This window comes from Protopterus annectens, chromosome 7.part0, assembly GCF_019279795.1.
Source record: "Protopterus annectens isolate FY-2018-M chromosome 7.part0, PAN1.0, whole genome shotgun sequence".
Classification (NCBI taxonomy): Eukaryota; Metazoa; Chordata; order Ceratodontiformes; family Protopteridae; genus Protopterus; species Protopterus annectens.
In genome coordinates this window covers 616,086,281-616,098,717 of record NC_056739.1, presented here as the reverse complement: position 1 = coordinate 616,098,717, position 12,437 = coordinate 616,086,281, and positions in this window count along the sequence as shown.

Sequence of the window (12,437 nt, the reverse complement as noted above, 5' to 3'; positions counted from 1 at the left end):
GCTATGGCTTTCATATTTTCCATTTACATTCAATCCTTGTAATGCATGATATATTTCTTTCAGCACTAAGTTTGTATATGGTTGCTGTGGCTTGGTGGCACTTCATGCAGTCTGGTGAGCCTAAGGTCTGGGGTTTGCCACTTATAGGGGTATTTTATTTTGCTGCTGAGCAGTACTAGGGCCTTGTCATACAGAGTAAATAAGGCACTTTTAAACAGTTGTAAGCAGGAAGCAGGAAGTTAGTGGGGACACCAGCTAGGGATGTGCAGGCTGGGTGTAGGGAAGGTCCATAGCTGCACATTTCTTTAACTGCAATAGCTGTACATATGTTTGACATTTGCTGTGACATTTGAAACCTTCCACCCCTTAGAGAGGTGTGAGGACAACTAAGTATATTGTACTAACAATTATGAATATCAGGCACATGCAGTGCTTGTGAACTGCTATACTGTCATATACATATATGTTAGATGGCTACATCCTTTGATATTTCTGTGTTGTACTTCTACATAAGGGCATGCTTGTGGAAGTAATTCTACAGCTATTCGCAGAGTATGTAACAGCAGACAGGCTGATATGCCACTTTCAGGCCTCAGATACTCTCAGGTATATATTTGACCAGCCTCAGGGAAAGGTACATAATCAGTGGGATACACCCGTGATATATTTCAGATATTCTGCAGTTGTGACTGTGGGGTATTTTGAGCATATGTATTACTAAACAATTTCTGACATGCAAGTAGTGTCTACTTTAACTTACTGACAGTTACCATTACGTGGGATTCCCCACCTTTCTGCCTACTGTTAGTACATTTCACAGGGAGTCAGTGGGGCACAGGTAACAGTTGTTTGCAAATCAGGGACATCCTTGTAAATCAGTCACAGTTGGGAGGTCTGGCCCTTTACCTATTCAAATATGGCTGTGTTTATCCTGCTCTGATACTGTGTGGAGTTTGTAAGGTGCTACTGTAACATTATTACCTACTAGCATGGCTGTTTCTCTTCTCACACTAATGTAATGCAATTCCACAAGAATTGCCAGTCAAGATACACAGAACAAGCTTTGTGTAATGGCCTTCCTATTTTCCCTTTACATTCACGCCTTGTATTTCATGATATATTTCTTTCAGCAACAAGTTCTTGTATATCTGCTGTGGCTCAGTGGTAATTCATGCAGACTAGTGTTTTCAAGGTCCGGAGTTCGAGACTGAAAGGGGTATTTTATTTTGCTCATGAGCAGACTACAGGCCTTGTCATACAGAGTGACTAAGGCACTTTTAAGCAATTGTAAGCGGGTTTGCGTGAGTTTGCGTGACGCTTAGCTATGCTTAGCTAAGCGCACACAAGAGCACACCCGCTGACTACTGCTTAAAAGTGCTTACTCCCGCTAACACCTGCGCTAATTTCTTTTAAAGAAAAGAAAATGGAGAAATAGGAAATTGGTGAAAAAGGGGGCACAAAGAGGGAAAGACAGTAGGGAAACCAGCTTGGGATGTGCAGGATGGGTGTAGGGAAGGTCCATAGCTACCCCTTTCTTTATCAGCAACAGCTGTGCATATGTTTGAAATTTGGTGTGAAATTTGAAGCCTTCCATCCCTGAGAGACGGGTGAGGACAACAAAATATGTTGTACTGCCAATTAGAATTATCAGTTTACATGTCCAGCGGACATGTGTGTGAATTGGGCAGCTATGTATGGGGTGTAATTTTTTTGTGGGAACAGAGTGCCCTTTTTTTATTTTTTTTTCAGGTGAGAGTGGAATGTGAGGTACAGAAAGTAGGTATATTTGGGGAGATAGGTTGGGGAGGTTAACAGACAAGACAAACAAGATGCATACAGGGGCGGAGTATGACACATGTGGGGGGAAACACAACTGAAGGGGACGGATGTTTGGATATCGCGAGGCCATGAGCCCACAGATGGCAACAGTGGAACTGAGATCCCCACCCATGGGCAGTTACCACTGCGCCTTCACAGCCCAGGCCGGGGCTGTGCTGGGAGCTGGATAGGATGGGCAGGCACACCTGTGAGTTGCGCCACTCTCGCCTCGAGCTGGCGTAGGGGATCAGTCACAGAACACCTGATCTCACTACGCACCACAGACCGGACCCTATGGAGGGTGAGTGGAGGCTCTCCTCCGACCATGCTTGCAGAAGGGGGACGAGACCCATCCCCTGCAGCGCTTCCACCCAAAAGTGGCACAGGGCCACCGGAGGAGGAGGTCCCGGCCTGGGCACTATTGCCAGGTGCACTCGCCAGCTGAGGTGGGAGAGGTGGGTCCTCTGTAATCTGCCTTCCCTGTTCTCCTATGTTTAGCAGTATTTTATGGCATTTTGGGTTAGTAACAAACAACACCATTCAAAATTAGTTGTAACAGCATGCATCAGTATTCCCATTAACCAAACACCCATGAATTCCGAACACTGAGCAGCAAGCATAACATGCATATTTAGAACAACAGTGCACATTCCAACAGCATGCAGGGTTGATTGGTGGCAACAGGCCATCAGGTTTGGATATGTGAACAGGGCACATGCATCAACGTACATGCAGATATGTATGAACCAACAGGACAAATGTCCATGGGAATTAATTGTGAATGCACATACCCAGTTTGGTGTGGAATGGCATAATTTGTGAAAATAGGGTAGGGTGGAGAAATATTACATTAAAAACTTACACTACCTATACATATACTGTACATTCCTAGTAGATGCAGATATATATCCCCTACATGTATTAGTACAGTTTCCTGTATGTAACCTTAGGAATGTTGGTGATGGGGATGTTACTGCTACATTAATATACATTCCATTTTTATTCATATATGTTCATATCTGGCTGTGTTCAGGTACAGCATCCTGCTACAGTTGATTTATATGGGTCTAGACAACTGTGGATGTTCAGCATTTCATACAACTATACTATCTCCATAATGCAAGGGTACAGCAACATATCCAAATTGTGGGACGGACACAGTCCAGGTTCTGTACTTTATTTAAGACATTACACTCTTTGGTTGTGGCTGTCTCATTCATTTCATTATGTAGTGACTGCAGTATACCTTTATTCCAGACTTATTACAGCTTTCTTGGTAGCTTCAAACTGTCTTTCTCACACTCTCTCACTTATTTTATATTTACATTTCAGAATGGTACTTAATTCTAGGCTTTATTAACATTTATTACTGGGTTACAACAATCCTTTCCAGCTGACTCACTTATTTCATATGGCAGAATTTACAAGGATGTATTTGACACTTGTCTATCCTTTGTTGATTGATTACCACTCATTTTCAGGCTGAAGAAGTTATCTGATATTACAATACAGGTGGAAACTCTATTTGAGACTTGTTTAATCTTTATTACTGGATTGCAATACACTCTTTTCCAGGCTGCATCACTTATCTAATCTTACAATACTAGCAGAATCTTTATTCTAGGCTTATTTCACCTTTATTACTGGGTTACAACAATGAACTCTTTTACAATCTGTCTCACCTATATTCTATAACAATACCAGCTAAATAATTACTAACCTGCCTGGTGGTGCAACCTCAGCAGCCTATCAACATAGGCTTGCTGATTCATGGAATGGACACCTGCAGCTGTAATATAAATGAAGGAATATTGGAACATACCTCTCCATACTACAGGCTAGGATAGCATTTCTTACATGGATACTTACTCAGTAGTGGGGCATTGGGCATTTGGCAGGCCTCCTGGATCCAAAGGTTCAGTTGGTCCTCCTTACATTGCTTCAGGTCCGCATGGTGGTGATGGACCTGTTCACCAGTCCTCGGAATGCCTGTGGCACTGGTGAGATCATGTGCCAACCAGTTCCATGCCTCTGCCTTATACGCTCCCCATTGAACCTGGCCCTGCATGAGTTGTGCTTCATGATCATGGACTAGGAGCCAAACCATATATTTTGACTCCTCAACACCCCACCTTTGTGCTCTAAAGTGATTTCCCTCTCCTGCACCTGCCATCCTGACTGCAAATGGGTACCACAATCAGTTATGGTGTGTATTCCCGCCTATGGGGCTTATATATGCCAGTTTTCCCACACTTATCTCTGATTGGCCATTTTGGATATTTATCAGCTTAAATCAAACCTGCTTTGTCATGGTTCTATTTTCATTTATTCCTATATATATGCTAATACTGTATTTCTCAGTACAACTGTCATGGCTTAGTGGTTCAGTACTTTGACTATGGTGCACAGTATCCCGGTTTCGACCCTTGACATTGTTTTTTTTATTTTACTACTGTCTAGACAGGCTAGGAGGTGTGTCTGGGTAAAGGTGACTTTGATACAGCTTGCCCAATGTTGCCCGCCGGTAAGCTGGTTGGCACGCTGCGCAGCTCCGTGCAAATGGCTTACGCTGGGTAACACGTTATTTAGCTATGAGCACTCATATTACGGTGGGTGAAGTGCTGCTGAGCTATGGGCACTCATATTAAGCTTGTTAAAGTGCTGCTCACCTCCAGGCACTCATATGCAGCTTGTTAAAGCACTGCTCACCTCCAGGCACTCATATGCAGCTTGTTAAAGCACTGCTCACCTATGGGCACTCATAGTCAGCTTGCTAAAGCATTGCTCAGCTATGGGCAATTATAATCCTTTTTTTATAAATTATTCTGTCGGATTTCTTCACAAATACATGGCCCATTTCATTACATTTTACTTAAATTATAGTTATATATATATATATATATATATATATATATATATATATATATATATGTCAGGGGATTGTTTCATACTTATTTAAATAAAAATGGTGAATGATGTTGTGGGAGCTCGAACCATGACTACCTCCTCTTTGGCCAATGTCTCTATAGCTACGCTATTGCTACTTGGCTTAATTTGTATATGTAGATCTTATATGCTTTTCAATGTCTGCTAACTGTGGCTGAGCGAAGGGCATACCTGTGCAAATGAGCGCAAATGCGGGCAAACATTTTTGAAATTATAAAAAAAATGAAACTGCTATTTTTACTTTTTACACATTTTCAGTAGGGTTTAGTCTGTGGGGATGTGTGGTGTTGTGTTCCTTGACATTTCTAAGGACTCGCTCGTGGGTGTTTACTTTCAGGCCTCTGACTCTTCTGGGGGCATGTCCCTTTGCAGTACTCGGCATTCGGACACGCCCCCTACTTTCCTACATGGACCGTGCTAGTCTAGGGTATGATTCAGCATGCCCTCATGAACATGCATGGCATGCTGATGTCATATCATTCAACTGTAGCCTCCGAGTAAGACATATTGGGCAGGATTCACGAATCCTCCATGTAAGACTTAATAAGTCTTACATGGAGGCTGCAGTTGAACAGTATGATGTCAATGAGCCGTGAATATTCATGAGGGCATGCTGACTCATCAGTAACTCTTACATAGACTGAGTATGAAAGCAGGGGCGTGTTCGACTGCTGAGCAGTCTAAATGGTCACGCCCCTGCAAGTTGTTACAAAGCACAATGTCAGCACACTAGAGCAAGGTCGCTCAAATGTACTTGCACCCAACAGAACACTCCCTGACACTGGAAACCCCAATCAAAGTTATAAAACGTAAAATATTAATTTTTTATTTTTAATCCACGATATAGCTGCCTGCATACCTCTCAACCTCTTAGAATAAGAAATCTGGACAGAGCCATTAAAAAACTGGTACAAATAGGGACATGTTTTAAATATTGCTCTTACAAATTAGAAAGTTGATAGAATAACAGGTTGTGCATTACTATGCATGTTCTGTATGATATGAAGTCTAAAACTCAAATGTCTGTCATTATTTTCTAACTTCAATCTTTAATAATTTGCCAGAAAGCCACAATTTTATGAAAAATGGACCAAAAATATAAGGCAAAAATTTGGACATTCTGCGAAAATATGTACAGTTGAGAGGTATGGCTGCCCGTATTTGCGCGTGTGTGTGCGGGTGTGCCCATTGCCTAACCACAGTTAGCAATTGTGACAGTGAATAGCATATAAGAACTAATTATTCAAATTCTGCCAAGTAACAGTAGTGTAATGGTAGAGCATTAACCCAAAGAGTAGGCATTCAAGGTTAGAGTCCCACCACTACCCTTCTTATTTTTTTTTATGTTCCAAATCAGTATATGAAATAATACCTGACATATATGATTAAAATATTATAAAAAGCAGTGAAATGGCCAATTTATTATTGAAGAAAATATATATTTTAAAGGCTCCAGATTTAAGCAGTGCTTTACCCAGCTAAATAGGGTTGCCCAAAGTTTAGCAACGTTTTATCCAGTGCAATGTGTATGTGCGGACGTGCACGCCATGCCAACCAGGGCACTGTAGGGACACATATCCTACACAAGGGTATCATACAGACAGATGCCTGTCATCTGATACATGCTGTATAGCAATAAGCTGACTATGGCATAGTCATCCACATGTACTATACTTACTATCCCATCAGTACCACATAGGTGGTAGCCCTCAACATGTATGTTGGGTACCAATGTGTACATACAGCCTCATGTTATGTCATGTGTCCCTTGGTATCCACATATCCGTAGGTATTGTGGAGTTCCAAGGTGTGTCACATGAGACATTAGAGACCTGGATGCATATCTACAAGGTGGTTGTACACCTATAAATACTGTCTATTATTGTCAGTTGTTGTGTATGAACATGTCTGACATATACCCCATGCATATAACCTCATTCACACTACTGTTAAGTAACAGTCATGGGTGTGTGTGGCACAGATGACCCTGGCCACGGATCACGACAGTGGATGGCCCTGTCACATACATACATATGTGACCTACAATCTGAGAAACAGCGGCACAACCTGTCAATGGCAACAAATGTGTTCATGTAGTATGCAGGCTTCACACCTATGCACTGATTAAGGGAACATGTACACATATATATTTGCCACGCAGATACCTGATGTGTGCAATGCACTTACTGTTGTAATCATAATATGTCATAACATAGTAAAAGCAAAACCCACAACACATTGTCCAAGAGTGACACACACAGAGTCAGCACTTACAGGATTCAAACCCCTGCCTAAGTATGTTATGACACTAGAGAGAGATGCATTAGCATAGCATACAATTTGCTTTACTGGATGGCTTCTCTTCTCCATCTGTATTTCTAGGGTGGTGACATCATCAGTCTTTCCAAAGAGGAATATACATCTTTAGTGTGTTTTCCCAGTCTTCAAAAAGGCCACTCCTTTCAAACAGAATTGCACACACACACACAGTCAGCACTTACAGGATTCAAACCCCTATCTATATATGTTATACTACTACAGAAACATGCATTAACATGGCACGCTATATAGTTTACTGGGCATTTGTCTACACCTGCTATACTTGTAGGATGCTGACATCACCAGACTTTCCAAAGAAGAATGTAACTCCTTCATTGTGTCTACAGTCTACCAAAAGGCCACTCCTCTCAAAGGATGTGATACACATACACAACACCCCCCCATACACACATTCAGCATTTGCAGGTTTCAAACCCCTACCTACGTATGTTAGAATACTACAGAAACAGGCATTAACACAGCATACTATATGATTTATTGGGCATTTGTCTCCACCTGCTATACTTGTAGGATGCTGACATCACCAGACTTTCCAAAGAAGAATGTAGCTCCTTCATTGTGCCTACAGTCTACAAAAAGGCCACTCTTCTCAAAGGATGTGACACACATACACAACACCCCCCCCCATACACACACACATTCAGCATTTGCAGGTTTCAAACCCGTACCTAACTATGTTATGATACTACAGAGACAGGCATTAACACGGTGCGCTATATGCTTTACTGGGAAGGTGTCTCCACCTGCTATACTTGTAGGATGCTGACATCACCAGACTTTCCAAAGAAGAATGTAGCTCCTTCATTGTGTCTACAGTCTACAAAAAGGCCACTCCTCTAAAAGGATGTGACACACACACACACACACACACACACACACACACACACACACACACACACACACACACACACACACACACACACACACACACACACACACACACACAGCATTTGCAGGTTTCAACCCCCTACCTAACTATGCTATGATATTACAAAAACAGGCATTAACACGGCACACTATATGCTTTACTGGGAGTTTCCTTTTCACCTGCCACATTTGTAGGTTGCAGATATCTTCTGACTAGTCATGGTAATGTCTGCAGTAATTGCAGGAATGAGCCATGTGTGTTGGAAGGTGTCCAATAGCTCTGTGTGAGTCAGCTGGACAGGTGTATGGGTGATTGTATGTTTGGCCATGGGATATCTTCTGTGTCCCTGCTACACAGATGCACAATGGACTGTACATATATGGGCTATCTTGTGTGACTTACTTTTCACATGCACAGTATTCAACTTGGACATGTTGCACATGCCAGACACACTCTGTCTAGGTGTGTACATGCCCTAGGGCAGATAGCCTAGGATCAGACTCTGCACCTATGATAATGTTCAGGATTCACACCTGTTTACTGAGGATACCCTTTGCAGGTGTTTATCATCTTTGTTTCCCCACTTTCTATGAACAACTTAGGTATCTGCAGCAAAGATGTGGTTATGACAGGGTTCGACTATATTGTATATGTGTCTATTGTCATATAGCTGTGTGCACAGGCCAGATTGCTGGATAGTGTGTGGTTCCTGGGTTGACACCTGTAACTGCCTGATAGGTATGGAACATTGCTATACTCTGACATGGCCTATGTGTGTGAGCATGCCCAGTGTAATCTTTCAGAATGTTGCTGACTGAGTTCCACTACCATAGTTGATTTATTCAACATTTTACCTGTAGCTAAAAGGCTTGTAGTCTGCTCATCAGCAAAATAAAACACCCCTCTCAGTCTCGAGCCCCAGACCTTGGACACACTAGACTGCATGAATTATTGCTAAGCCACAGCAGATATAAAATAATTTGATGTTGTAATAAATATATCATTCCTTACAATGAAGGAATGTAAAAGAATAATAGAAAGGCCATTAGACAAAGCCTGTTAAGTGAATCCTTAACAGCCAGTGTTGTGGAATTGCATTACATGACAGTGATAAGAGAAGCAGTCATTCTAGCAAACAATAACGTTAAAGAGGCACTTTACAAACCACACACAGTATCAGGGCACTACAAACACTAGCATATCTGAGTGGGGCAGATGACATAGCTCTTAAATATGTTCTATGCAAATTCATGATTGTGCAATGTATGTTAGCTGTGTCAGTCTCACTCCCTCTAGAAAGTATTGCCGTCATGTATAGAGGTGGGGTATTACACAATGAATACTGACATTAATAACAGTAGACACTGCTTGCAACTGCAGCCACTATTTTTTTTGTCAGTTAAGCTTTTTAAGTATTCACTTCTCTTAGTTAACTCCAGTGTTGCAGTGTCTCTTGACAGAAACATAATGGGCTGTTGTTTTCAGAGTTTTAAGTGCTGGGCTGGGCTGGACTGGGTTTGTGTACTGCCTGTGTGATTGCCTGATTCTGATTATTTCCACTTACTAGCTCTGCTGACTCTCCCTGGTTAACTTCCTACTGTTTGTTGTGCTTCCTCTTCCATTTCCATTCCCTCAGGGGGGCGGACACAGTGTGCACCTTCTATTTCTTGACTTTAGCTAGGATACCTACTGACACACCTCTTCCAGTGATGAGCAACTGACAGCTAACACATGCCCCTCTGCTCCAATGAGATTAGCTTCTTTCATACATACCCCCCTCATGATGTCACCTATATCCTACTCTGTTGCTCCCCTTATCCTAGTCTTACACTCCACTGACTGTGCTCATTTGTTATGCAGACTTGGGATTCACTATCCTTACCCTCATTTGCATAGGATTGCCTACTAATGCTTGGTTACATCTCTTAGACTGGGTTCCCCCCTTAGCAACCCCTACTCAGTAGCCATGTTGTCTTCAGCCTGCCATTGCCTTGCTTTGTACATTACAAATTCACATAAAATCCACATTTGTGGATTTTTATTATTAGTTTTCTGTTTTTAGAGCACAGCCCTTTTAGTGCAATGCTGCGCTACGCTTAAACATCGGAAATCGGACAAAAAATAAAAATATTTTTTTTTTTTCATTTTGCATTAGGAAACATTGCCAATGGCCATATATTTGGCCATTGGCATGCTTCCTCTACTGGATGCAACCTTTATTTCGAGCTGTCACGGCTCCGTTTTGCTATTTGCAGAATGGTACTCAGTTGTCAACTGAGTACATTTCTGCAGATAACACTACTCTTACTTGGACAGGTTCGGGTTTCCTGAATCTAAAATCTACCTAATTTGCATGCCTTTCAGCTGCAATTGAGGTAATTCGCATGTCCCGGCCCTGTCCGTGTAAGTGATGTGTTAGGAGTTCTCTTACACACCCCTGCAGGCTGTTCCTGGATCGCTCGTCGGACATTATGGCTGCATGGAGTCTTACTCTACTCTTAGACTCCGTGCAAGCCATCGTGAATCCAGCCCATTAAGTCTTACATGGAGGTTTTGTGAATCTGGCCCCAAATCATCTAACAGACTGACCAAAATACTGTCCTTATACACTCTCACTATACAGTTTCCTTTAGAACACCTCAAACTCAAATTTCTAAAGACTGCTCAGTCTTGTAAAGACCACATATAAAGTAATCTGCTGACATTACTACCATGCTTGTATGATTATTGTATAGCTACCATACACTGTAATTTATTTATTTATTTTTTTAAAGAAAAATGCTATGTAAATTTTGTTAAGATTTCTGTTTAAATTCTATGTAAAATTGTTATATTGCTTATTCTCAGAATGTCTTATAGCTTTTCTCCCTGGAGCTCTGCTGAACACGGACTTGTTGTCCAGTTGGACTTTCCTGGTAAACAAATGTAAAATAAATAAATAAATGATGCACATTACCAGTAGTAAGTTACTGCATGATGCACATTACCAATAGTAAATTATTGCATGATGCACATTACCAGTAGTAAGTTACTGCATGATGCACATTACCAATAGTAAATTATTGCATGATGCACATTACCAGTAGTAAGTAACTGCATGGTGCACATTACCAATAGCATGTTATTGCATGATGCACATTACCAATAGTAATTTACTGCATGATGCACATTACCAATAGTACGTTATTGCATGATGCACATTACCAATAGTAAGTTACTGCATAATGCACATTTTACATACAATAAGTTATTGCATAATGCACATATTATGAATACATTACCAATAGTAAATTATTGCATGATGCACATTACCAATAGTAAGTTACTGCATGATGCACATTACCAATAGTAAGTTACTGCATAATGCACATTTTACATACAATAAGTTATTGCATAATGCACATATTATGAATACAAGTAACCTGGTGGACTTCTTTAAGAAAGTCATCAAAGAAAAAAACGACAAGGGTAAAGTGGTTCATACTGCCTTACTTGACCTGACCAAGGCATTTGACACAATGTTCCACTATGGTATTCTTGATAAACTCAACAGGTTAGGTACTAACTCTTATGTCACCTACTGGATAGCCAGCTGGCTCAAAGACTGGACCCAGGAAATTAGAAGTGGGGAGTTCATAAGCAGAGTCCATCATGGATCAGTCCTGGGACCACTTCTTTTTAGCATCTACTTCTATGAAGTCAAGGTCTATGTCAAGGGCCTCTGGTTGATCAAATTGGCAGACAATTGCAAATTAGAAACAGTCACAGATTCCCCCACTGACACTAATGTTCTCCAGAAACGGCTTACACAGACAAATAACTTGTGTCAGAGCCATGGACTAATACTAAATGCCAAAAATGATCTTGGGGAAGTGATCCACCCCTGGTAATTTTCCACCCCTGGTAATTATCACATTGACAACACAACCCTAAGTGACTAGTCAGCCCAGTAGGCCCAAGAGTCGTTCGCTTAGTACAGAACTATGAACCTGCTGCACACAGTCTCATGCATCGTGTGTGCAGCTATTTGTTTCACATAGACAAAACCTGAATTGTCTAGCCACTGAGTCCACATTAACACTGTAGTTTATTATTACATTTTTGTTACATGCCACATGTTTTCCTTCTTCTGCATCTATAAGCCAGCAATCTAAAGCCTGAAGTTAGCTTGCCTTCATGGACATTTATACCCTTGGATAGCCAATCAGAACTCTAACTTCATCAGCCAATAACAAAATGGCATGTCACATGAAGTTCTCTCTAATGCTTTTAACCCTTTGGATGATCACACGTACTATATACAGTCAGTACATTCTATGTATATATGTAACCTTTCCAACAATATCTTACTGATGTAATTTGAACTATAAGGAAAATAAATGCTGTGTATCAGGTCAGAATATCATACATATCTCAACTGTCCAAACTTTCACAGATTGTCAATATTTTTGACTCATAAGTTTGG